General features: G+C 38.1%; 1 protein-coding gene across 3 annotated transcripts in view; it reads left to right on the plus strand.

Moving 5' to 3' along the window:
* Nucleotides 1–27,466, plus strand: part of Cntnap5 (contactin associated protein family member 5) — an 897,862-nt gene that overhangs the window by 810,601 nt on the left and 59,795 nt on the right. The gene's annotated exons all lie outside the window — the stretch shown is intronic.

A 27,466-nucleotide genomic window follows, 5' to 3' on the forward strand; every position in this document is an offset into this window, starting at 1 on the left:
GCAACCCAGTATGTCTGCACAGAATGTAATTACCAAGCTAACCCTAGACCAGATATAAGAATATGTCTGAGGGGGCTGAGGAAGACAGTTCACTCAGAAAAGAGCTTGCTTAATAAGTCATCTATTGGGCACTGGGAAGATAGCTTAGTCAGTAAAGGGCTTGCCATGCAAACACTTAGACCTGAGTTACATCATTGCAAACAATGTGTAAAAATCCTGATACAGCTGCAAACCCTCATAATCCCAATGCTGGAGAGGTGGACACAAGTGGATCCCAAGGGACTCATTGATCAGCCTAGCCTAATTAGCAAAAGGAATGAGATCCTCTCCAAGGAGATATTTGCAGGAGTCTTTAACCGTCAACTTGGCATAGCTTAGATTCATCTTGGAAGAAAATCTTAATGGCAAGAACAGGTTGACCAGTTCATAGATCTGTGGGGATTTGTCCATTGTAGGAAGCACCATTTCAGGCCTAAGCCATGTAAGAGTGAAGAAGGTTAGTGAAACATTAGCAAGCAGGAATTCAGAAGTTTATCATCTCTGCTCTTGATTGTGGGTGTGACTTTGACCTTCCTTTGACCATCCCTCATTACTGTAATTGTAAGCTGAAATAAATCCCCTTCCCCCTGACTTTGTTTTGTTTTGGTGTATTTTATCACAGGGTTGTAAAAAAATATTACAGTTTCAGCATTCATGTTACCCTTCCTCCATTATCGCAGTTACCAACCAAACACAATACATCTGGCAATGAAACATCAATTTTAGGCCTTCACAAGGCCATTCTTGAGGCAGCAGAGTTTTCTATTCTGTGTTGCATGATTTTCCCTACTTTTCTTGCTATCAGTTATTTCTGATCTTTGAAAACAAAAGCCCATTCACTTGTTGCCTATGGTTGCCACATTGACTCCAGTTGCCTATGGTCTTGTGAGAAATGTTTGAGCAAAGAGCATCCAAGACACCTCCAATTTTCTTTTCCCATCAATGTCTGGGATGTCATTCCTACTGATATGAAGGATATCAGCATTTCATACTCAACACCACCACTGCTATAACCTTGAAAGTGTGATTTACTCTCTCAGACAATATGACCATAAAGTTTGATGGAAATATCTATGACAAAGTTTGAATCTGAAGTGCGCCTCAGGCTCACAGATTCAATGATTGATCCCAGCTTGTGTCACTATTTTAAGGCTGTGGTACCCTTAGGAATTGGGGACTGGCTGATGGAGAGGCTACTCTTTGTATTCTATGAAGGATCCATTCTTCTCTATCTGCTTCTTGCAATGAAGGGGACTCTGCCTTGGGCAGTGCAGACATGGGTTGGGTGGGCTGTTTGGCTTTCCTGCCATAGTGTACTACATTGTTTCTGAAGTCAGGAACCTTTGCTACCTTCAGTTTCTTTTGTCAGTTATTTTGGTAGCATGAGTCAAATATAACTAATAATGGTCTGGGAGACAGCTCAGTCAGTAAAGTCCTTACCACAGAAACATGAAAATCTGAGTTGGATCTCTACCATCTATACAAGACATCTGGGTATAATATTGTTTGTCTTGAACCCTATGGCTAGGACCTAGAGGCAGGCAGATACTTTGAGCTAGGTAGTTCACCATTCTAGCTGTATCCATGAATGCCTGGTATGGTGAGAGGCGCTGTCTCAAAAGATAAGGTTAAAAACAATCAAGGAAGATAGATTTTGTCTACCTCTGTTCTCCATATGCATATATAAATGCCCCACACCAACATTCCAAATACACAAGGACAGGTATATACATTCACATGCAAGAATAACCAATAGTTTCTGTAGATCATCAAAAGCAATCATAGTACCTGAAATTAATCAACCAAAAAACACAAGATTTTGCTTATGTGTGAAATCTAAAATGCTAGTCTCATGTAATTTGAAAGACTTATTTAGTGGATACTGGGAGATCAAGGGGCATGGACCAGTGATAAAGACTACTAACCTATAAAAGTTAAATTGACGAGTGGATTATTTTTTGGTTTTGTATTGTATTGTATTGTATTGTTTTTCAAGACAGGGTTTCTCTGTGTAGCTTTGGAGCCTATCCTGGCACTCACTCTGGAGACCAGGCTGGCCTTGAACTCACAGAGATTCACTTGCCTCTGCCTCCCGTGTGCTGGGATTAAAGGCATGCACCAACAACGCCCAGCTACCAGTGAATTCTAAGTTAAGAATAAGAAGTTAAAGTGTGTGCCATTAATTATAGTGACAAAATTACAATAAACTGTGCCTTTCAAAAACCTACAAGAAAATATTTCAAAATTTTCATCTTAGAAAAATGATGAATGAGGTGCATGCTTTGTCTATGCTGATTTAAAGTTGTACAGTATGTATAACTAAATGAAATAACACATGGCACTCATTCGCTTCTCTGGAACAGCCAGAAAACAAATTGAGGGGCAGAGATGTAGCTATGTTGTTGGAGGACTCTCCTTGGTTGATCCCTATAAAACCAGTCATGGTGACACATTCATGGAGGCCAGACACTTGTGGAAAATGTAGAGGGTCGGAAGCTTGAAGTGTGTGCTGATCCTCATTGACATGGTGGTTTTGAAGCCAGTTTGATCTGTAGGACACAACCCCATCAAAAAAAAAAAAAAAAAAAAAAAAACCAAAAAAAAAAAAAAAAACCTCACATCAAGTAAAAGGTAAAAGAGGCTTAAATTGCTAAGAAAAAAAAAAACCTGTCAATCCTTTCTGATTTGTGCATATGTTGTTGAATGTGCCTGAGAAGTGGCTATTATTAGTTTTCTTATTTGCCTAGGAATTGTCTAAGAAGGATTTGCCATGAGTCTTGCCCAGCAAGACTTGCCATCAAGAGAGACGTACCAGGTAGCAAGTTCACCTGGTTCTTGCTACATGTTCAGGTTTATGATTTTATATGGAAGATAATATAAGCATCATCCAAACTACCATGAAGTTCAAATAAACTTTTTCTCAATAAGGAAGCAGATCATGCTGGAGCTTGGGCTCAGTTGGTAAAGAACTTGCCTACAGTATGAAGTCCTGGGTTTCATACCGAATACCACATACACAACACACATGGGGGTACAGGAGTTGGCACATGGAGGTAGAAAGATCAGAAGTTCAAGGCCACCCTTGTTTGTATATTGAATGTGAGACTATAAAGGACTGAATGAGAGTCTATGGATACAGGAACTACATCAGAGCCTTGTAGTTGATATTTTGCTGTAAAATCTGTCTGGATGACCACTGCAAAACATAGGTTAGGGATAATTGGCTCAGAGGAGAGCCTGACCTCTAATATCTGTGATATCAATGAGCCCCACGAACAGTCATGGGTATATACAAACATTCACAAGTTTCCCCTAAAGATGAAATTGTAGACAATTAGCTCTGTTGTTTCATCTCACCAGCTGTACTTTCTCTGAAGAGTGAATTTACTGAGCACAAATCCCCAGGGAGAAGATGCTAATTAAAGCACAGGCTTCCTAGCCAGCTGCTTCATACACAGAGAGGTAGTTCATGTTTAAATATCCAGGCTATAAAGGAGAGGTGCTGCTGCAGCAGCCTGTGCAAACTGTCAGAAGATATTTCTTGTTGAATGGCAATAGGAGCAGGGACTGATAACAGCATGATCTGTAAGTAACAGACAGCAGCTGTTCCATATCCTGCTGAGGGAGCCCAGAGAGAAACTATTGGTATTGTTGAGAATGGGGCTACTTCCATGTCTTACCCAACACTTTCCTCTACTGCCTGGGTCAGAAAAAAAAGTGTCAGGTGTGGGCTGTCACCTTCCACCTTGTTTGAAATACAGTCTCTGCTTCAGAATCTCATGTACTGACCAGGCTAGCCCAAAGCTTCTGAGAGTCCATGCTGCTGCTTCCTCTTTTGCTATAGGAGTTCTGGGATTACAAATGGATGGTCTGGCTTTACAGAGTTCGGATTCTGGGGATCTGAACTCTGCTTCTCGTGCTTACAAGACAAAGGTTTTACTCACTGAGTCATCACGCCAGCTCTATTGGCATCTTTGGGATAACTCAAAATTAGCAAATACTTAATGAAGAAAAATTAAAAAATAAGTGAATATGTAGAGAAAAAGAAATAATTAAATATTCTCAATCATATCTTTATGCAGATGTGTTAAGTTTTCTCCTTTTAGATCTAATGCCTTAGTTACACAAGGATCTAAATGAAATGGCCCAAAACCAGTATTTCTAAATCTGTCATGGTGGCATGCACTTGTAATCCCAACAACAGGGAGCAGAGACAGGCAGATCCATAGAGTTGGGGTTTCACTGGGAAGCTCTTTACAGACAGACACACACTCAGACATACAGACAAGTTCACCTTTACACATTAATATACACATATACATACATACACAGAAATAAACTCAAGAAAACTATCCAATGAACACCTATAATAGATGGCACAAGGTTATTGCCTCACCTTATTTTTTCAAAGTCTAACAGACATCTTTATGTAACAGATATTAATACTCTCATTTTGTAGCTAAGAAACAGAGGTGACTTATGACATTTCAGGAATTCACATAGTCAAGAATAGCTTAACTCTTTCTTTTTGGACTGAGTTCATGCACCTCTCTGTTTATCCACACTGTACATAATGCCAGCAAGGGCAGGACCTCTGTGTTTTAGTCAATATATATATCTGCTGCAATTAGATTGTGGTGGAAATAGAAAAGACTGAAAAGAGGAATTGGAACTGAAATTATTATCTTCTGTGAGGAAACTACACTTTTGTTTTGTGGTTGGTGGTGAGCCAGAAGTGGGTTTAAGCACAGTGAAATTACGAAGAAGTTATCTGTGATCCTGGGGAAAATAACTTTTTTTTTTCAGAAAATGAAAGTATTGGTGACTTTTCTTATGGCTATAACAAGGATAGCTTAAGTAATGAAGAGTATGCTTTGACTCACAGATTTAGGGTACAGACCATCATGTTGGGACCTCATAGAAGCAGGAGCATAAGGCAGCTAGTCATGGCATCTGCACTCAGGAAGCAGAGAGAGATGAATACTGATTTTCAGGTCACTTTCTCCTTGTCCAGGATCCCATCCCATGGAATGATGCCGCCAGATTTAGAATGGCTCTTCCCACTGCAATTTACCTAATCTGGAAACTGTATCAAGAGACATTCCAAGGTGTTTGTCTCCTAGGTAATGCTAGATCTGGTCAAAACCTTGCAATTACTATAAGTAAGATAATGCTCAAATAACAATTTAAGCAAATTAGTTGTGTTTCTGTCCTCATTAAGAGTTCTGCAGTGAAGAAATATTAGCAAGGCCCTTTGTCAGGTTCACAAAATACTATTGTATGATTTGTATTATCTGGAAACTAACATGTCAGGGATAATATTTAGACTACAATACCATTTGCAAATGAAATAAATTCCTCACTCTGCATGTTTTATATTGTACCCATCTGTGTAGGTCAGTGTTTCCTAATCAGTGGGTAACAATCCCTTTGGGGGTCACATATCAGATAGCATGCATATAAAATATTCATATCATGATTCATAACAGTAGCAAATTATGAAGTAGCAAGAAAATAACCTTATGTTTGTGGAGGTGGTCACCACAACTGTATTAGAGGGTCATAGCATTAGGAAATTTAAGGACCACTGGTGTAGGTCTAATGCCCTGAATTTTATGTACCTAATTTTAGAGGAAAGAATTGGAAATGCTACTTTGATTTTCTGTTCTGCTTCATGATTAAGAGAAGATTATTGGTGCAGTTTAGTCATCATGAAATCCAAATCCTTCCTGAATGTCCTTGAGTATCACGGAGTCCCTTTCCCCTCAATATGGAAGAGTGCCACTGTGATAAATTGAGAAAGCTTGTTGTGGTACCCGAGGATGAGAGTAGCTTGAAATGTGTTATACCTGTGATTAGCTTTAACTGTGTTTTTTAACAGTCTCTAAATGATTTCAGCCTACATCTAGGAAAAACTACACCCTGGGTTATTTTGAAATCATTTAAGTATCTTACGTATGTCAATATATAAATACACTCTTCCCAGAAGAGGCTGTAATCCCCATTGAAGTATTACTAATTATGCACACACCTTGTGTTTCTCTTTCAGCTTTCCCCAGGGACCTCAAAGCACTTCACAAATATTAATTGCAAACAATAAATAATACCTTGGATTTCTAAGATGCCCATCACTGACAACTTAAGTGCTTGCTTCTCTAAGCATTCTAACTGTAACAGCACCACCAATGCCTAAGGGCAAAAGTAAGCACACATAGTCTCCTTGGGGAAAAACATTGCAAACTGTCATGCAAACTTTAGTGAAATGTGGATACATGAGGGGATGATCATACAAACTGAGGATATAAGGTCATAGAGGTGAGAGTAATAGTAAGTGGCATTTATTATGAAAACTATGAATTATCCTGTATTAACTGGTATTCATTACATATTGTGTTATTCAGGTATAATGATGAGTGGGGAGAGACAGTTTAGAGCATATATAAGGACTCCACAATTAGGAGCCAATGAATTACTTTTGAAGTACCTCAGTGTCTGATTCACAACTGGCTGAAAGCCCCTTCTCTATGCTAGGACATGGAATATTCTAGATGAAATGAATGCAAATAAGATGTCCTCTATATCATAGCTTGTTATATTTTTGTCCCTACCTTATCCAGAGAAAAGGGGGAAAGAGATATGTGTGTTATTCTTTCCTTGTCATAGAATTCAAATATAATTGAGTTAGAATTCACCAAATGTGCTTTTTGTTGTTTTTTCCTTTAAAATATAAATACATAAGAATGGTATCTTTCTATATAAACTACTCTAGTATTTCATCTGCTCTTAAAGTTTCCTTTCACAGCACAAAAAAATCTGAATCTGAGATGAAAATTAGTTCTTTGTGAATTCTGCCAGGCTTCTGCCTGCCCAGCAAACTGTGCACACTCCAGTTCATAGCAGGTTGCTAATGAGAGAAACTCTGCAGGCAGTCCTCCCTGTGTTCAGCACTATACTTGTTTCTTTTCCAAATCCCTGTGGTGTGAACGGAGCCCTTAAATGTGATGTGACATTAACAGAGATCCATTCAGAATCATTTTAACAATCACAAAAATAATGACACAGAGGAACAAGTCCAAAACATCTAGTTTGATGATGATAAAGATAAAGATGATGATGGATGTAATGATAATGGTGATGAAGGTGGTGCTGGGTTTATCCCAGTCCCTTATGGAATTGCTGAAGACATAGCTTCAGACATTGTAAAAAACAATCATCAAAATGATATTTGTGATGCAACATAACGTTTCTTATTGTTATGTTCCAGATTCTTTTTTTTTAATTGTTTGAGACAGGGTTTCTCTGTGGCTTTGGAGGCTGTCCTGGAACTACCTATTGTAGACCAGGCTGGTCTCGAACTCACAGAGGTCTGCCTGCCTCTGCCTCCCAAGTGCTGGGATTAAAGGCGTGCACCACCAAAGCCCGGCTATATTCCAGATTCTTAAAGTATTTCAGATAGCTTCATTCTCTACAATTTTATGAACTAGATATTCATTTTGTACCCAGAGTGTAAAATGCTTGGAGGTTTGTGTGACTGGATAGGGCTATCTAGCCAAAATCTTCTGGTCTTGGAGTCTGACCCAAACTGATTATCTAAGGCCATTACTTTTCTTTTTTGTCTCTCAGAAAAGCATGCTGATGCACATGTATATAGGCTCAAGATTTGAATGGGACCGACATATCATAGATCTCTATGGTGATTCTGCTATTAAACAAGTGTGGTGTGTCTTATGGAATAGCATAGTTTGCAGTCACATATAGCATAGCCAGACTTTAGTTTGATGACCTGAGAGGAACTAACCTGAAGTTGACCTTGTAACATGACTTTAGTACAATATTATGTTATGTGTGGCAACTTATGCAGTAAAAAAGTCAGTTCTCTGTCTTTAGCAGCTTCCTCGGCATGACTCTTACATTGGCAATCTTGGTCTCCACCTCTCTCCAAATTGCAGTAATATATTCCTAGTTAGCTACTTAACTAATAATAATATTTTATGCAAAATGAGGTTGTTTTACCTATTGTGGTAAAATCTTTTTGTTTCTTCTTTCATATTGCATGAATGCTATCTGTTGATCTTTATTAAATACTAAGCAACACGGAAGAAACAAAGATGAATGAAAGAGCCACAATCTCAGCTCTCCTAGAGCTCATACTGCATTGGAAAGATCACATTTTAATAAAATATGTACCCTAGTAGAAACATAATTCAATACTGTGACAAGCCTCAAGTGAGAGAATACACAATTCTTTATTACTTTTTTAATACTATGTGAGCCTCCTTCAAAATGGAGGAGGGCAAGGATGCAGGCAAGGAAAATTTACTAGAGGAGAAATGTTTCAGTTGAGATCTTATGGTAGATTTGCATGCTGATTTGGGAACAGTTGACTCCAGCAAAGGGAATGACTTGTGAAAATGTCTACTATAAAGCAAGTAGGACTGGGAAGAAGCTAGAAGGTCCAGGTGCCATGAACAAGGAGAATCTATGCTGTGTGAGTGGCTTATAGACCAGGCTAGGTCCATGCTACCCCTGCATGTAACACCTAGTGTTAAGGTTTCACTGAACTCTTAGACTTCATGTATACCACTGACAGTAATCCTGCTAAATGAGTTTTTTTTATTTTCTCTTATCCTGTCATTTGATTTCTATTCATTATTCTTTATTTTATCACTTACTGTCCCCATCTAACCTAGAGCATCTTTTCATGGACACAGAAGAACTCATTTTAAATTTTTCTAAAATGAAAAATATATCATGTCTACTACAAGCTTATGTACGGGAACACATCATCATTTTATAGTGCCAATTTTTGAAGTCAGCAATGGAACCTCTGGTATGCAGGGCCAAGACTTCTAGGGAAGTTCTTTGAAGGTTACATCCTAACCTTAATGCAAGTCCTGTTTCTTTTTCTTTATTATCTATTGAGATGTGAAGAGTTGCTGTTTTATGTTACAGTCACTACAGGTGAACCTTCTGCTGTCACTTGCTTCCCTACTGTGAGTGACTGCAGAATTGTGCTTTGTACCCAGTCATTATCCTTTGCCAATCTTGACAAAATATAGAATTATGGAATTTCCCCTGTCACCATGTTTCCCCTATCTGATGCTTCAGGGTTCTGCTTTTGACCTATGGACATTAAAGCTAATTTATCCTATTTTTCCTTGCTAGCCTCCTATTCTTACCATTTTAATGAGAATATTTATCCCCTGACACCGTATATTAGAAGAATGTAACTTGATTTATATTATTTTATTATTCAACTATGGTTTCAATTAATAGACTACCTTGAGTCTTAGTAGGGATTTTGTACTACTTAACAGTATTTGACTTGTTAAGATTCTGTTGCTACTTTTAAAATTGTACTATGTGATTTTATATTGTGAGATAATCATTAACCTATTGGTTTAGGGGCTAAATATTATAGCTTAGATCTGAAATGTCACCAATAGGCACATGGGCTTGAACACTTAGTAAAAATCTAATGCTTTGGGAGGTTATGAAACATTTTAGGATGATAAGCCCATCTGGGAATGTGTGCAGAAATGGAAGGAATTTATGCCTTGCAGCATGGTAGTGCTTTTACTCCCATCCCTGCTCCTGACTTTATGAAAGGTGAAGAGCTTGAAGAACTCTATGACCTGCTAAGGTATAAATGATTACTCTGTGAAGATGGGACTTTCTGGTAGATGGAACACAGCTCTCCAGAAAAGCCTCCCTGAAAATACAACTAAGAGACAAATTCATACATAATTCTTAATTCTAGAAGCTTTCTTACACCACTATCACTAACGATGGAATCACCCTAGTCACTAGGCCTTTCCATCCATAATAAAACACATCCTCTAAAACCCCATTTCCTGGTCCAAAACAGCTCTCCAAAGTTACTTCTGTCAGGTAATTGGTCCCAGAGAAATAATTTCCCACACAATTCGAATATCCTCAAACTCCTACTGCAGTAAACCCTCTGTTCTAGGAATGTTCAAACTTCTTCATCATAGAAATGAATTAGTTCATGTGGTGGATACATTACTTAAATTTTCTCAGTACTGTGATACAATTCCCAACTACATCAATTTAAGGAGGTAAAGGTTTATTTTGCCTCATAATTTTAGGGCACAGCCTATCATGGTAGGAAAGTCATGTTGATGGAAGCAGAGAAGGAATGCTGGTGCTTAGTTCATTTTCTTCAGTTTATTTAAATTGAGGTCCTAACCTATGGCCTGGTGCTGCCAATATTTAAGATATATCTCCTCAACTTAATTCTAGTAGATTCTTCCAAGACATGTCCAAAGACTTGTCTCATAGGTGATTTTAGATCCTGACAAATTGTTAATCATCACAGTAGGCATTTTAGATGTACCTACTATTCAAGTCATAGTCATGGATAAGTGATTAATCTGTGAAGATGGGGCTTTTTGATAAATTGGATATGGGACTCCAGAAGGGCCTTCCTGAAAATAGACCCAAGAGACAAATTCATACACAATATGAAAATATAAATTACAGACAGGGTATTATTATGTAATTGGTTGTAAGTCTTCTTCACAGTGCAAGTGATACTACCAGGCCTGATGTGGTGGTGGTACGACTGATAACATATATATATATATATATATATATATATATATATATATATATATATATATATTCTAATCACTTGTCAGAAAAAGGACTTAATAACACTGCTACAAGCAGTAATATCAGAGTATGAAGTAAATATCGAACCTTCCAAACAAATCAATTTGCACAGTCGTTATAGACTGAGGGTAGGTGAGATCTTATACCATTAGGAGGTAGTCTCAGTTCATATGGACTCCCGGCTTTGTGTCACAGTTAGGAAAGAGTACTACACGAGACTTAGGCTATACATTATCTGGGTAGAAAAGTGAGGGTTAGTTAAGGTGTGACCCTTACAATATGTCAGTAGTCAGACTGACGATGACTTCCAAATGGCAGATGTAAATTCCAACCATGATCTTGGCACTCTGGTTATTTTGAGAGCCTGTGTTATCTAACATGATGGAGGAAGGCAGATTTGCTTAGAGACAGGGGAAATTGCTACAGAAATGATGTTTCATGAGAAGATCACACACTCACTTAGGCATTTTGGGATTTTAGCTGACCCCTTTTTAATCTACTGTATCTTCTCAAGTACCTCTTGTGGATCATGACACTCCCTTAGTGATTGGATTAATATTTAGTCTCTCTCTGTACCTCCTTCACCCTCTCCCTCTCTCCATCTCCCTTTCTTCCTTTCATCTGTCCTTCCCAGTAGATGTATTCTCTTTGAATGCAGAGCAGAGCATCTGGCTCTGGAGATCCAGCACAAACCAAAGGAACACACACACTATATTCAGTAGAAATATGTTTGCTCTTGATACTGTGTTTCATGTCACAACTTAGTGACCTGGAACCTAGCTTTTTAACCTAATTTCTAATTTTAAAACATGGAGGTTAGCTATAGTCAGTTACATTAATTATATTATCTCTGATTTTCTCTTCAGGGCAAATTATTGATATTTGATTTTGCTTTTAATACTGTAGGCCTGTCCCATAGTATTCACAATGTCATTAGAGAACAGCGATTCTAGGCATATCTCTCAATGCATATTTTGCATGTCCCTCTTAATTTGGAGGCTAAGCCATATAAATCTAAGCAAAAGCATGCTGCATGAGTATATACTAGGAAAAGTCTATGGTGCTATACTTTATTTTCTTTACATATCACATATTTAAGTTGGTCTGAGGAGGTAATTATAAATAATCCTAGACTTTGCTTCTTATCACTTTCCTAGCTCAAATCAGAGGGGATGTTCTCCCTGTCTTCTCATCTACTTATATCCCTAATGTTTATAAATTTAGGGTTTATGAGATTAAAGTGAGGTCATCTGCTTGACTGGTAAGAAGTAATCCACAGAGCATCTCACTAGCTTTAGCTTTAGCTTTAAGAATAGTAATAGTTATTACAAATTATTATAATATTACAGTTATAGTTCCTAGAAAAAGCCATTAAGGACAAGAAATTAAAACTGCCTTTTGGATGGACAAGAAACAGATTGCATAAGCCTGTATACTAGGTAACCTCAAGAATTCCACTATATTAGCCAAAGACCCATAAAAAAGTAGCAAGGCACACTATAGAACTCACTTCCCTCCTACTCTGTAAACATCTAGATGGACGGAAATCAGTTTTCTCATTTCCAAGGCAAGGTTAAAATAAGACAGAATAATTGATCTAAAAAGAACAACATCCTGGATGGGGTCCTTGGCTCTCCACAGGTGAGATTACAGAGTCAGAACTTGATACAACTCTCCCTCCCCCTTATTTCAAGAAGCTCAGTAATGGATTGCCTCCTTGACAACAAGCTAAACACTGTGGCTATGTGATGTTCTGCATGTGGGAAATGCCTGAAGCTATTTAAGAGCTAGTTATTCTGTGTGTTAATGATTTCAAAAAGTGGTTTAGGAAATCATCTTTAATTGACCATCATTTATATTTTCATTTATGGAAGTGCCTGAAGCCAGCTCAAATTGCTTTGTCTTCTCCATGCTTGGCAGAACACTATTGTGGTGCTAACAGACACTGAGAAGATAGAAGACCCAGGCATGTGGATTTCATTCTGACCAAGCTACAGGTTTCATACCACTAAACTAGTGAAATCATGTAAAAACCAGGAGATAATTGTGTGTGTGTGTGTGTGTGTGTGTGTGTGTGTGTGTGTGTGTGTGTGTAAGTCAAAGGTCCTCTAATGTCATTATCAGCAAGCTCTTCTACCCATGAGCCATGTTTCTGCTTCCCCAGATAGCATATTTTTAATATTTCTGTGCTGGATAGCTTTATGTCAACTTGACACAAACTAAAGTCATCTGATAAGAGGGAAGCGCAATTAGGAAAATGCCTCTATAAGATCAGACTGTAGGCATGCCTGTAAGTCATTTTTTTTTATTAGAAATTGGCATTGGAATGCCTAGCCATTGTGAATGATGTCATACCTTGGCTGGTGTCCCTGGGTTCTATAAGAAATCAGGCTGAGCAAGCCAAGAGTTGCAAAGCAGTAAGCAACAACCCTCCATGGCCTCTGAATTAGCTCCTGCTTTCAAGGTCCTAGCTTGTTTGAATTCATGTCCTTGTTTCCTTCAGTGGTAAACTAAGATGTAAAAATATAAACCAATTAAACCATTCTATCCCCAACTCTCTTTTGGTCATAGTATTTTATCAAAGATATAGTTACCAAAACTAAGACAATTTGATACCTGAAATGGGGAATTGCTGTGATAAACCTGATAGTGTTTTACCGAGAATTCTGGAAGGCCTTTGGCACTTAGGGCTAGAAAAGCCACTGAGTGTTGAGAGCTTAGTGAGATGTTCTGTAGGTGTTTAGGACATAAGAATGATGAGAACAGTCCAGATGATAGAGGCCTAGCCTGTGAAGTTTTAGAGGGAATGAGGTCTATACTAGGCCTTTTGAGTTAAGAATCTGTGGTTCAGGTTAGCTGAAGTTTAGCTATGATTCGGGGGCTGAAAGTTTGTCTGTGACTAACAAAATACAAGACCATTAAAGTGAAACATTTGTTTTGTTGGCATAATGATTCTGGTCAGCTGGGACTGAAGAATCAGTCATGATAAAGAAGAGAATAGCATTGGTGAGGTGAAATATTCTGGGAATTATTTCCTCAGGATCAGCATATTTGTTCCAGAAATGGCCAACGTTGTACCTCCTTTTGGCAGTCAGACTTGCTAATATAAGTGTCATCTGGGTGGTACTAGTTTTGTAGTATAAAGTGGTCATCAGAAACATCTGAGGCTTGGCCCTGTGTGTCTGGTCTGCAGTTTACAAAGAGAGCCCTGAAGAGGCTACATTTAGTGAAACTGCAGCAAACTTGCAGAAGAAAACACCAAAATTTTGGACCCAGTAACATGGGAGGGTCTCCATGGAAAGCAGCAGATATAGAGTGGAGCCAGCCTGAACCTAGAAGACAATCTGGGTGTGCTGAAGAAGGTATATCCAAAGAAGTGATGCAAGCCTTTGGAGGAGCCCAGAAGATCATGAGTGGATCCTAGACATTAGACAATGGGTTATTTACTGTTGGGAGTTTGGTTTTACTTTGTTCAGATTGTGACTAGTCCTTGAGGTAAGAAACTATTTATCTTAATTTTCACTTTTTAAAGGTGCCCACAGTGGAAATATTTCAAATATTTTTTTTTTTTTACAAAAAAATAGATAAGACACTGGATATTTTAAAGGGATCGAACTTTCAATGTGTTCAAATTTATAAAGTCCATGAGACTTTTAAAGACATTTATATTTTAAATGTGAGATCATGGGGATGAATGAGAAAGAAAATGTTGTGGCTTAATGGTGATGTGCTGGGGACCAGCAGTAGTAGTTGACAGGTTCCAAGAGGATGCAAGGAGTTGGTGAGGGAAGAAAGAGCCAGACATGGTGGTTGGAAGAATCTTGCAGCCTGGCTGACTAGTAGCCAGTGTTTCAATAGAGAACGTAGTAAGCAGAGATAGATTCATGTTCTTCCAAAACATAGTTCATATCTATTTTGTTTTTGGATATATTTTTCACTTCCTCTTGCATATCTTTTAGTCATCACTAATAAACCATGACAGAAAAGAGTTACATTTTACAATAATTTCCCCTCAAGTGTAATCATCATTGGTAAACAGTTATATTTTATAACCATTTTTACTTTTAAAGCCAATTTTTAAGAATCCAGAGGCATATGACAGCCTGTACCCAGGATAGTAGCTTTTGTGGCTTCAAGGACAATATAACAAAACAAAATCTCCAAGCCAGCCCAGGCAGATTGCCATTTCCCAAGCAGTGCATTATCAACTCTTAATGGTCAGAGTGCCCAAGAAAAATACTCAGGCCAAAGCTGCTGCAGTTATCATTCAATTTCTGGCATAATACATTATTTGCAGGTTATATCTATAGAATTTGTTTATATGTCTAATTCTGGCATTCTTTTGTTCTTTGGTCAAATGACATACCAGTGGCTCTGCACGAGCTCACTTTTCTAAGAAAAAGAGATCTTGACATCTCATTTTTAAAAAATCAGCTTTCAACATCATTCTTTGCCTATCAATGTAAGTGTCTGTGTAGGCAAGAGGTAACTTTCTGTAAACTAACTTTGTTGTTGTATGTAATTGCCTGAGTGTACAGTGGGAAGAGGCTTGTAATCTGATCTGTGGCCAACTCCTCTAGCCAACCAAATGTTATTGACCTTTTTAAGTTTACTTTATTTTGATTTTCTTGTTCCTGAACAAGTACAGGGACAGATGTTTCAAGAGTGTCTCATAGCCTCATAAAGAGACCTCTGGCTTCTTTATGTGTGTCACAGCCTCCAAGGCAGGAAGACCTTCATGTAGATAAGGATATTTCCTTAAGCAGTAGTGGTAGTATGTTCAAAACTTTCCTGGGCAAGCTTAGAAGCAGTACTACTGGCAAAAGGCATAAATACTGATAAGAAATTCAGTAAATCCAATAACCCCAAATTGTACAAACATTAAATGTCCCCAATTGTGCAACTGGCAGAGATCAAAATCAAAAATGGCATGGTGGCCTTCATGTGGCTCGGTCAGATTTGCTGGATCTTTGTCAAGCAGCTGTGCTGGCTTTATGACTTTTGCAGTTCCCATCAGATATGGCTGTGCCAGTGATGTGATTGTGTCTTCAGTTAGCCATTGGTCAATTTTGCATTATAATTTTGTGGCAACTTGACACAAACTAAAGTCTCCTGAGAAGAGAGAACCTCATTTAAATGCAAAAACTTAAGTCAAATAAAATCTCTCCTCCCCAACATTACTTTGGTCATGGAGTAGCATCACAGTAATAATAACTCTAAATATTACAGCTTCCTAAGAGATCACTACATATTAGATGCTGATCTGGTTTAGAGGAGGTTATTGAACCAGAGTAGGCTTCAGCTTCTTACCATGTGGACTAAATTTGCAGTGAACAGACTACCACCCACTACTACCCTGATCACAGTGGTAGTGATGTTTCAGAGCTACCATTCAGAGTGTACTCCCCTAAGTATTAGTTAGAAGACATTAAGTGATGTCCCTTTACACAGCTCATAGTTTGAGTTAGTAGCTTCCCTTAGGTCAGTTTGGTACTTCATGTACCAAATTTGTGCTAGGCATTGTCTTCCAGTTAGACCTCACATACACACTCACAAGTTCCTCATTCCTGTGTGTAACACTACAGACTTTTGATTAGAAAAGTCAGTTTATGTATAAATCACTCTTCTCTGACACTGCACTGCTACAGTTCCTACTTGCCTGCATCCAAACTCTTCAGAGATTCAATCTCAGTGTTATGAGTGCAACAATTTTGTCCAAGACAGGGATGAGACCTTGATACCCCTTCTATCTTCCAGGAAGGACATACAAATAAACATGATTCCTTTTCCACTTCCAATTAAAGGGTTATTTGCAAATGGGATAGTGTGTGTGTGTGTGTGTGTGTGTGTGTGTGTGTGTGTGTGTGTGTGTTTACACCCATATTCACACATGCAGAAGACAGACACTTGATATTTTCCTTTGCTACGTTCTATATTAGTCCCCTGAGACAGTGTCTCCTACTGAACTCAAGACTGGCTGAACAAACATCCAAGGATATAGCTTTCTGTGAACTTTCAAAGTGCTTTGATTATATGCAAATATTCCCATACTCCGATTTTATGTGAGTGCTGGGGATTCAAAGTCCATGTTCCCATGCTTGCACAAGCGCTTTTACCTGCTTAGCTGTCTCTAACTATCCCTATTTCCATGATTTTACATGTCTTTCCCTACAATAAAGCATTCTCATTTTATCCCTTGTATGTACTTGGTATGGGTATGTGTGTAGGTATGTGCTATGCAAGTGTAGATGTGAATTTGCACACTTGTATACAGATTTGGAGGTTAGTAGTGGAAGTCTGTGTCTTCCTTTATGCCTTTCCACATGATTATTTACTTAGATAGGGTCTTTCACATATTGGAATTCTTTCAGTGGGTAGGCTGGTTGGCCAGCTAGCTAGGGGTCCACATGTTTTTACTTCATCTGGCACTAAGGTTGCAGCTATGACCCCTGTGCCAGGCTTTTACACTGATGCTTGAAAACAAACAAACAATTTCTCATGCTTCTCTATCAAGCAAGTTACAGATTAAGCCTTTTTTTTTCAGTCATGTCTTTCCTTAACTTTACATTGTATTCCAGACACAAACTCAGAATTTTCAACTGTGAAACACTTTTGTGATTTCTTTGTCTAGACCTGGACCAGCTCCCTTATAATATTTTTAACCATCTTGTAATGACTGTTTCTGGCTCTCCATTGCTCTCTGGTGCCTTGGTTTTATGGGCTGGTGCTTGTACCACTTTGCATGCAGAGAGATGCTCAACTTGTGTGGAACATGTCAATAGATGGCTTACACTGCTGAAACCTGCACAGGCCAAAAGAGAGCTAAGAACATGGGAGGGAGTTTCTTGTGAGAGAGAAATACTACACCTGGGGAGCATTCCACCAAGAGACAACAAGCCTCAGATGGTCACCCAGCATTCTGTCATCCCATTCCTGTCTGTGGCCATTGAAACAAAGAGTATTCAAAGACATACATGAATGATATTACTGCCAAATATTTTAAAGTTTTAAGTGTTGTTATGAAGAGTGCCTATAGTCAAAAGAAATTGGATCATAAAGTGTAATGTGAAATTCACAAAGCGGCTTCACTGGGACTAAAACAAAGACTAATTGCTGCATTGTGTCCTAATGATTGTTGTCTTCAAATCACATAAATCATGAGCAAATAGGAAAAATGTTTTCTTCTTAAGGGAAGTGAATTCTAATTTGGTCTCCAAAGAAAGAAATACACATCCTTGGTAGCTTAACGGGATCTCTAAGCACATAAAGGATCACCAAGTCCTGCCTGTGGACCCAGTATCTCATGTACATATAGTGAAGATTGAGCTCAGAGTATGTGTCTGAAACAGGGAGCTGGATTGGATTTTTCACACCTGTTCTGGTTTCATTAGTTTCTGTGATGAAACACCAGACAAAAAGCAACTTATGGGAGAAAGGGGTTTAGACAGCCGCATCTGGTTCTACATTACTGCCCATCTTTGTAGAAAGAGGTGAGTAAACTATTCACATTACAGTTGCAGTCAAGAGCAGAGAGAAATAAATGTGTGCATTCCTGTCTGCTTCATTTATGGCTTGCTTTTACCTCTCCTATACATACAGTCCAAAATTCTCTGACTCAAAAGCAGTGATTCTCAAAGTGGACTGGGTTCGCCCACATCAATTCAAAGTAAAGATAGTATCCCTCTCTCCATCAGATTGCCTGCAAGCTAAGCCGATCTAGAGAATTCTTCAATGAAGGCTCTTTTTCTAGATGATTTCAGATTGTGTCAAATCAATGATTAAAACCTAATATTTATCAAGTGAGAAGTTAAAATTAAAGAAACTCTTCATTTCATCATTCAGCATATTTTCCTGCCATTTAGAAAGCTTCTTATTCCATGAACCAGGACATAGGGAAATATATAGGAACAGAGTGCCACAGGAAAGTGGCAACTGCCCTTCATTCAGTCATAATGGGACTTGATTCTATGCAAACATTTTTTGAGGTAAAGGTAGGGCAGATTGTGGGCTGTTTTGTGCTAGCGTAAACAGAAGCAGTGAAATAGAAGAAGATAATTGTTTCTTATTAAAGTGCTTAGAATCCGGCTGAATAAAGTAAACTAGAGTCCATCCACCAAATGCACTGGAGGTCTTGGCAACTGCTTATTACTTCCTCTGAGGACCTTCAAGGTTGTTTTGAATAAGGAATGAATTGAGCCCAAGAAAGCCATAATAGCAGAGTGGATGAAGGAAGATTAGAGCATTGAGGTTACTAACTCAGGAGAAATTCTCAAAGAGATCTTGTGTGGCTGACTTTCTTCCAACTAACCTACCCTTTCCTTGTGCAAGATAGAAACAGTGCAAAATAATCTTAACATTTACCTTTGCTCCAAAGGTGACTATAATTTCCACCAACTACAGCTTTGCCAATAGGCTTCCAAATATTAGGTTTTTAAAAGCACAATGATCTGACTGTGTATTTAAAACTTATTAAAATTACAATACTGTGTGTGTGTGTGTGTGTGTGTGTGTGTGTATGCATGTGTGTGTTTGTGTGTGCATGTGCAGATGAGTGCAGGTGCCCTCAGAGGCCAGCAAAGGCCATCGACTTCCTGGAACTAGAATTACAGGCAGTTGTGAGCTGCCTCATGTGGGTGCTAGAAACTGAACTTGGGTACTCTGTGAAATCAACACTCACCCACAGATATACACTGAACCGAACACGGGAACTTAGTTGCAAAGAGGGAGGAATGAAGATGAAAGAGGTGGGTACCAGGCTGGTGAAACCCACAGAAACAGCTGGACTGTACAAGGCAGAGCACATGGGTCCCAGACTGCTGTCTGGGAGGCCAGTACAGGACTGATCCAGACCCCTGAATATGGATGCCAATTAGGAGGCCTCTGCCCTCTAGGGGCCCCTGGTAGTGGATTAGTATTTTTCCCTGGTGTAAGTAGGGACTTCCCACGTGAAGGGATGCACTCTTGGCCTGGATATATGGGGGAGGGCCCAGGCCCAGCCCAGGATGATGTGGTGGACTTTGGGGAGCCCCCATAGAGGACCCTACCCTGCCTGGGGAGTGGAGGGTGGATGGAGTGGGGGTAGGTTGAAGGGAGCGGGAAGAGTGGGGGAAGGGAGACAGAGAAGGGATTTACATGTGAAACAAGCTTGTTCCTAATTTGAACTAATAAGCAAACTAACAAACAAAAAAAGCAACACATGCTTGTAAGAGCTAAGTCATCCTTCCAGTTCAACATCTTACGTTAAGTTGACAAATAGTATATGTAGAGTAAATAAATTATGATTTTGTAATAGGTGATACAGTTACATTAACAGTTCCATAACTGGGCTCTTAGGAGCTCACAGACACTGGGGCAATAGTAAGGAGCCCCCATGGGAACAAGGTAGGCCCTCTACATATCTGTGACAGTTGTATAGTAGTGGGAACAGGGCCTGTCCCTGATGCTTTGGGAACATATTCCTTATACTGGGTTGCCTTACCAAGCCTTAGTGCAAGGGGAGGAGCCTAGTCCTACCTCAACTTGATATACCTTGCTTTATTGATACCCATGGGAGTCTGGCCCCTTTCTGAACAGAAGCAGAGGAAGAGTGGTTTTTTGGAAGGAGTATAAAGGGGAGGTGGGGGAAGGAATGCAAGATGAAGAGTGAGGGGAAACTGCAGCTATGATGTAAAATAAATGAATAAATTTACATGAAAATAAATGAAAAAATGAGAAAAGAGTTGTTATCCTTCCCATAATACCATATGGGAGACACAAAATCCTTGTCCACAGGGAATATGACTAAGCCATGGTAAAATATGGACATTTCTTCATTCCTGACCCAAAAGTAATACAACCCTTTGATAATATTACAATTTAGATCAGTGTATATTGTCTCTATTTATACCAGTGTCTGTAAATACCAGTCCAATCATACGCCTTTCTAAGGACTGTGATCCTTCCCTTTGGAACTCTTATCCACAATAAAAACCACACATAAATGGAAAGAGGTGTTTGTGCACCTGTAGTCATTTTTATTCGAGTGGGTGGGTGGCAGTGTGTAGAGCTGAGATTCTAATTGTCATCATTGGGAATTTATAAGATTTTCATCATATTATCAGGTTATGAGTTTATAAAAAAAACTTCCTTGGGAAATAAATTTGGCTGTTCAATCAGTTCCTAATTATAAACTAGTGGCTTTTTTATTTTTGCTATTGTTTATTTTTAATGATTAAATATATGTATAGAAAATATTTAGCAGTTCCACTTCCAGCTATGAATGTATTATATACTCAAAACTTGTTCTTCTTCTTATAGCTTGAGGTGTGTGCTATTTGAACAGTATCTCTGTTTGACTCATCCTATACTAACCTTCACTCTCCTCATGGAGTCTATGGAATCTACATTTTCAGAGTTCCTATGTAAGTTAGAACCTGTGCTACCTGCCTTTTTGTGTCTATACTTTTCTACTTATCAGAATAGCCCCAGGCCCATCCATGGTACAAATGGAAAGGATTCCTTCTTTTGTTACAAGCCACTTCATACATAAACCACATTTCCTTCATTCATGCCTCATTTGACCTCTAGAGTTTGGCTTAATATTTGGAGTATGTCTCTTGTGCAGAAAGACCTGTGGGATGCAAGCATCTCTTTGAAATGCATTTTATTCTATTATATACATATATATATATATATAAATATATATATGACAACTAAATCACATGATACTTCCATTTTAATTTTTTCCTATATTTATTTGTTTATTTGATGTGTGTGTGTGTGTGTGTGTGTGTGTGTGTGTGTGTGTGTGTGTGTGTGTGTGTTTGTGTGTGTTTGCACATGCTATGACACTGCACACGTGGAAGTCAGAGAACAGCTTGGAAGAATCAGTTTCTCTACCTACTACATGGCTCATGGGGAACAAATTCATTTCTTCCTTGGCTGCAAACAGCTTTATCTAATAAGCCTTTATCACTCACAAATCTCAAACACTTATGCAGAAGCATCCACTGTGCTTTACAAAAAAGCTATGTACATAGGCTACAAGAGTTCCTCTTTCTTCATTGTCTTGCAAACTCTTGTTTTCTCTTGTTATTTCAGTAATGCCCATGCTGATGAGTGTAAGACCATATCTCAGTATGTTTTAGATTCGTATTTCTCTGGTGAAGTTTGAGCACTCTTTTGTTTTGTTTTGTTTTCTGATTTTTCAAAACAGGGCTTCTCTGTGTAATAGCTCTGGCTGTTCTGGAATTCACTTTATAGAACAGGGTGGCCAAGAACTCACAGAGATCCACCTGCCTCTGCCTCCCAAGTGCTGGGATTAAAGACCTGTGTTATCCCTGCCAGCTGATTGAATGCTTTTTATTCCTTTCAGATACTGTGTCTTCCTTTAAAATATACATTCATGATGTGTCCGTATCATCCAGGTTCTTTATTTTATAAGACCATTTAGCAATAAATTCTTTATGTATTTGGGTATTAGTAAACATTTGCTAAAGAATCTGTTTGGGAGTGATTTTTCCAATTCTGTTAGTAACCACTTTGTTACATTGGTTGTTTTAGATGTTGTACAGGAGCATTTTAAAATGGTATTGATTTCATGTACTGTGTGTGGGTGCGTATATGAAGTATGTATTTAGTGTAAGTGCATATGCCAAATTGCACTTGATAAATGATAGGATACCATTTAGTCATGCGTTCTTTCCTTCCTTCCTCCATGGGTTCTGGAGCTTGAACTCAGCTCATCAGGCTTATACAGCAGTGACTTTCCTAGCTGGCCAACTACCTGGCCCTAGCCTTGTGAAGCTAAGAAGCATCTCCACTTGAAGCACTCCCATTTAACTTTTGTCTATTATAACTTTTAATTTTGAATTCCTATTTTTATGAAATTGTTTTTTCTCTAAGAGTTTTATAAATTTGGATCACAAAGTTTAGCTTTTAGTACTTTCTAGTCAACTTCTGAGTGTTATCTAAAATCTCATTTTGTTATTCTGTATGAGCTTCATTAGTTCTTTCATCATCATTTACTGAAGAGGCAGTCTGTGTCCCTTTGTGTATTCTTTGAGATTTGTCAAGAATTAGTCTGGGAAGACTTAAAAGTGTCAGTGTGGAGTGGATATGATCAAAATACATCTATGAAATGATCAAGAAAAATATTTTAAATAATGAGTATTTCTCTCTCTCTCTCTCTCTCTCTCTCTCTCTCTCTCTCTCTGTGTGTGTGTGTGTGTGTGTGTGTCTATTTAGCTCTGAGCTCTTTATTCTGTTATATAAACTAAGATGTCTAATTCCATACCACTGCCATACTGTTTGTTTTGTTTTTCAAATTATGTTTTCTCCTTAGGGTTTTTTGTGTTGTTTTTGTTTTTCAAAATTATTGTTATCTTCAAGGATCTTTTGTAGTTTTCTAATAAATTTAGGAGTCTATTTTATTAAATATTATCACTAGAATTTTGATACATATTATAGTCAATCTGCAGTTTGCCTTGTATGGACATTTTATGATGGTAATTCTTCCAATCCATGAATTTGTTTTTTAAATAAATTTGTTTTTTTTTAAATAAATTTATGGGTCTTCTAGAATTATATAACTATATCACAGCATCTAACAGTAACTTGTAATGCTAGTGTGAATACAAGCCCTGGAAAATGAGTTTAGTTTAGGAATGGGATTATGTGATTTCTCAAGTTAGTTATATTGTTTCTTGTTTTGTGAAGTTGAGTGGCATTATTGTACTCATTGATCTACAGGCTCCTAAATCATGCTTTATGTTTTTATGGTGGGATCTAAGGGGAGGCAAACATTATGAATTTTAAATTGCAATGTAAGACATAATGAAATATGAGAGATCTTTATAAAATGGCTAATGTTCACATGTCCAGATTCATTTCACAGATTTTAATTTATTTCTATTTGAATTTCATATAAAATAATAGCACACATGTGATTTTACTTTTTCCGTTGTGGTTGTTGTTTCTTGCCATGCCAGGCATAAAACCTCGGACCTTGTGATTGTTACCCACAGTACTCTACCCGTAAGCTATAACTTTAATTTTAATAGCCTTGACGAATGAATAAAAAACAACAAAAACAATATTTAAGACAGATCTTGAAACAAAACCCAGTAAACAATACATAATTATATTGATAGTAAATCTAATTAATCTTGAAATTCTTCAAGCCAGTTTATCATCTTTCCAGAACTCACAATGACCTTATTTGGAAATAGAATATTAACTGATATATATAGTTGCAATGAAATGGGCACTAACCACAATGGCTAGAGTCTTTTTAATACAAACCATATGTGGACACAGAGGCACAGAAAAAAATCCCTTGATAGGACAGAAGGCCATTCACCTTGATGATAGAAACTATGTTGGGAGTGATAGTGCCTCATGAAAAGGAACAAGGATTGCCAGTGAATTGAGACTAAAACTATAAGCAAAAGTAATCTGAAAATAATGAACTTATTATGGAAGAGAATGACCATATGAGATGCTAAACAAGAAATAGATATGGACTGTGGGTAAGCAATTGGATTTAGAAATATATACAGGCCAATGATGACATTTTTAATGTTTAATATGTGGTTAAGTACCTCATCCTTGACAGATGTGACACAGAAACAGGAAGGATGTTAGCTTTAGTCTCCTTCAACTACATTCAAAACATTTCAAAGATACACACTTCAGAAAGATATAAACTACAGAACTAGGGGGCCTGGGAACATGGCTTGGTCAATGAAACCATTACTGTGCAAGCAAGAGGACCTGAACTTGCATCCCCAGTGTTCATACAAAAGATAAGTCTTTTGATCTGCAATAAAACTCCAGCGCAGAGAATGTGGAAACATGAGGATTTTTAGGGCTGCATGGCCAACCTGTCCCACCAGTCACTGAGCTCTAGGGCAACAAATGAGAGACCCCATTTCAAAATGTTAGGTGAAGATAAACAGAGGAAGAGTTAGTGTTGACTTTTATCTTGTACAAGTGCACGAATGGATATGCACACTACATACACATAAAAATGAACATCACACACACACACACACACACACACACACACACACACACACACACACACAGGCCCACTTGCACACGTACCAAAGCTATGTCCTGACTTCTAGAGAGTTTGCAGATTATAGTCAATACCATACCATGTACACTGGAGTAAAGATGGACATGCCTATGAGCTTAAAGAAGCCAGGGAGTTTCCCAAGACAAACATTTTGCTGCATTCTGAAGGACAGGGAGAAAGGATCCTAATGTAAAAGTTTCTCCTCACTAAAGGCTCTATTTTGGAAAGGGATGCCTGGCATTCTAAAGAAACATAAGACCTTTGAAACCATGTAGATATAGTTTCTAAACCTGACTCTAAGAGTTACTAAGTAAATACAATAAGTTCTTCAATTTCCAAAACTTTTATTTGTCTTCTTATATCTGTAAAGTTAAGAAGAAAGCAAAGAACTTTCTAGATGTACATGGAAGCAGGAACTCTTTCAAGGTAAATTTGTTTAGTAAGGAATGAGATGTATGTAATTCTGTCCAGTTTGACAAGGGCGATTTTTAGACAATCAATGTGATTCTTTTGAAGAAGGATAATCATCACTATGTTTAATTCTAGGGGTTTTAGTTTGATTTTAGTATAAATTTTGCACTATTATTTTCAATGAAAGAATTTCTATCATGCTAACATATTCATTGTGTGTTTCTGTTTGAGTGTGCAATGTGTCATGCCCTGTGTATAGAAGTCCAAAACAACATTCTGGAGTCAGTTCTGTTCTTCTTATATGTGGGACTCAGGGATTGATTGCAGGTAGTCAAATACAGTTACCTGCTAAGTCATCTCACCAGACCCCACTATTATGTTTTTAAATAGTATTGATAATAACTGTTGTGTAGCTCTCACACACCTAAAGGCATAAAGGTAATGATTTGGCTCAAAAGCATACAAAAGGAAGAAAAAAGAAGAAAGATATAATTTGAGTGTATCAACATTAAAAGGACCCACTAAAATTTTATGTGGTACTTTCTGGTGACCACAGTGCATTCTATTACAAATGTTTATTTCAGTAACATATTTGGAAAGAAGGAGATAACTGCATCTCAAAATCACTTTTATTTTTAATCTGGAAATTGTAAACAGCAAATCTCTGCCCATATTCATGCAGAGGAAGTATTCCATTTATGCACAGTACTGCTAATGTATACTAGAGAGAGAAATGAGACCAAGTGGGAGATAAATGCAGTATGATGCATTGCTCTCAATGCACTTCTGACCTGGCATTTAGCCTATTCTTTAGTTTGTTATATTGATAGTACATTTCCTATGATAGTTTTCTACCTCTGAGACTGTAAACCTAAACTGTTTTCCGTTGTGTAGTATTGAGGTAGGAGTGTGGTGATAGAGAACCCTAGGGAAGAGTGGGACAATGAATATTAAAAGTCACAGAGAGAAGCAGAGAAAGGAAAAGATGACTCAAACACTGTCATGATGACAAAGAATATTAATCTTAAATACAGCCCTGTTGTTTTTCTATGATTGTCAGCAGTAGAAAAATGAGTCTGTTGAGGAAGGTCAAAAAAAAAGGGGGGGGAATGGGAAAGGATGGATCAGAATCATACTTCTTAGCCCAAATTTGAGTAAGTGTACTTTTCTCTTCAATGTGTCTGAAAATATGATTCTGTACTTGGCACACAGCATGTTTTGCTTTCTTGTATACTCAAGGAAAGAGCTTCTGCTATATGAGGAAGACTCCAACTATAGAGTTTACATGAATGCTCAGAGTAGACAGAGCAACTTAGGCCACTAGCCATGTTGGAGAGATGAATTGAGAGAGCAAGGGATAAAGAAGTCAATGAATGTTTTCCTTCCATGTTAGTTTTTCATGTAGAGTAGCTTTCAAATTAAAAAAGGATATTCATACTACAGTAGATGTTCATGCTGCAGTGCTTTGTCTTCGTTGGTCCCTCAATCCTCTTCCTCCCCTTCCCACATAAAACATCAAGGAAGGAAAGTCTGCCATATGCTTTTCCAGACTCTCCTAAATCCTCTTTAGTTGGCCTCCATTTTGTAGCCTCTGAGGTTGAGATTCAGTGAACTGATACTCTGAATGCATGGATAGTGAAGAGTTGCTTGGAACACACTCTCCTGGTAATATTTGAATTTCCTAGGGGGCCATGAAGGTATAGGTTGGTCATCATGGCTTATTCATACCACACTTAAACTAGAAATGTTGCATTACCCATCAGTGGTGGCAACAGGTAGGTTTCCTTTTTCTCAGGCTCAGAAGGGGGAAGGTGACTTTGAAGGAACAATGTCATCATAATAACCAAGTCATGCTCATGTTCTCACATTCCAATTACAAGACAGGTCTGTGGGTATGCTTGTCAAAGTGGACATCTTACTTCCTGCTTTCCCTTCTCCCCATTCCTCTCTCTCTCTCTTCCTTCCTTCCTATGCTCTCTTTCCTTTCTCTTTCTTAATAGTAGTTTTTTTTTTTTTGAGGTAAGGTCTCATTCTGTAGTCCAGCTGGCCTGAAACCCTGATCCTCCTGTCTAGGCCCACTGTGATGTGCTGAAATTACAAGTCTACACCGCCATGCTTATCTCAAGCTAGTATTTTAATTAAAAATGGCACATGTAGAAAATGACAACAAGAACAACACAGAGACACTCACTTTATTTAATAGCTATATCCAGAAGTTTATATTTCAAGTCTGATGAGCATATGATTTTGAAAAGGTTTAATGCTGAGCCATTGAGGCCCAGAAAACAGACGTGACCAACTCATGAACAATTTAATCACATA

This window comes from Cricetulus griseus, chromosome 5 (assembly GCF_003668045.3).
Source record: "Cricetulus griseus strain 17A/GY chromosome 5, alternate assembly CriGri-PICRH-1.0, whole genome shotgun sequence".
Taxonomy (NCBI): domain Eukaryota; kingdom Metazoa; phylum Chordata; class Mammalia; order Rodentia; family Cricetidae; genus Cricetulus; species Cricetulus griseus.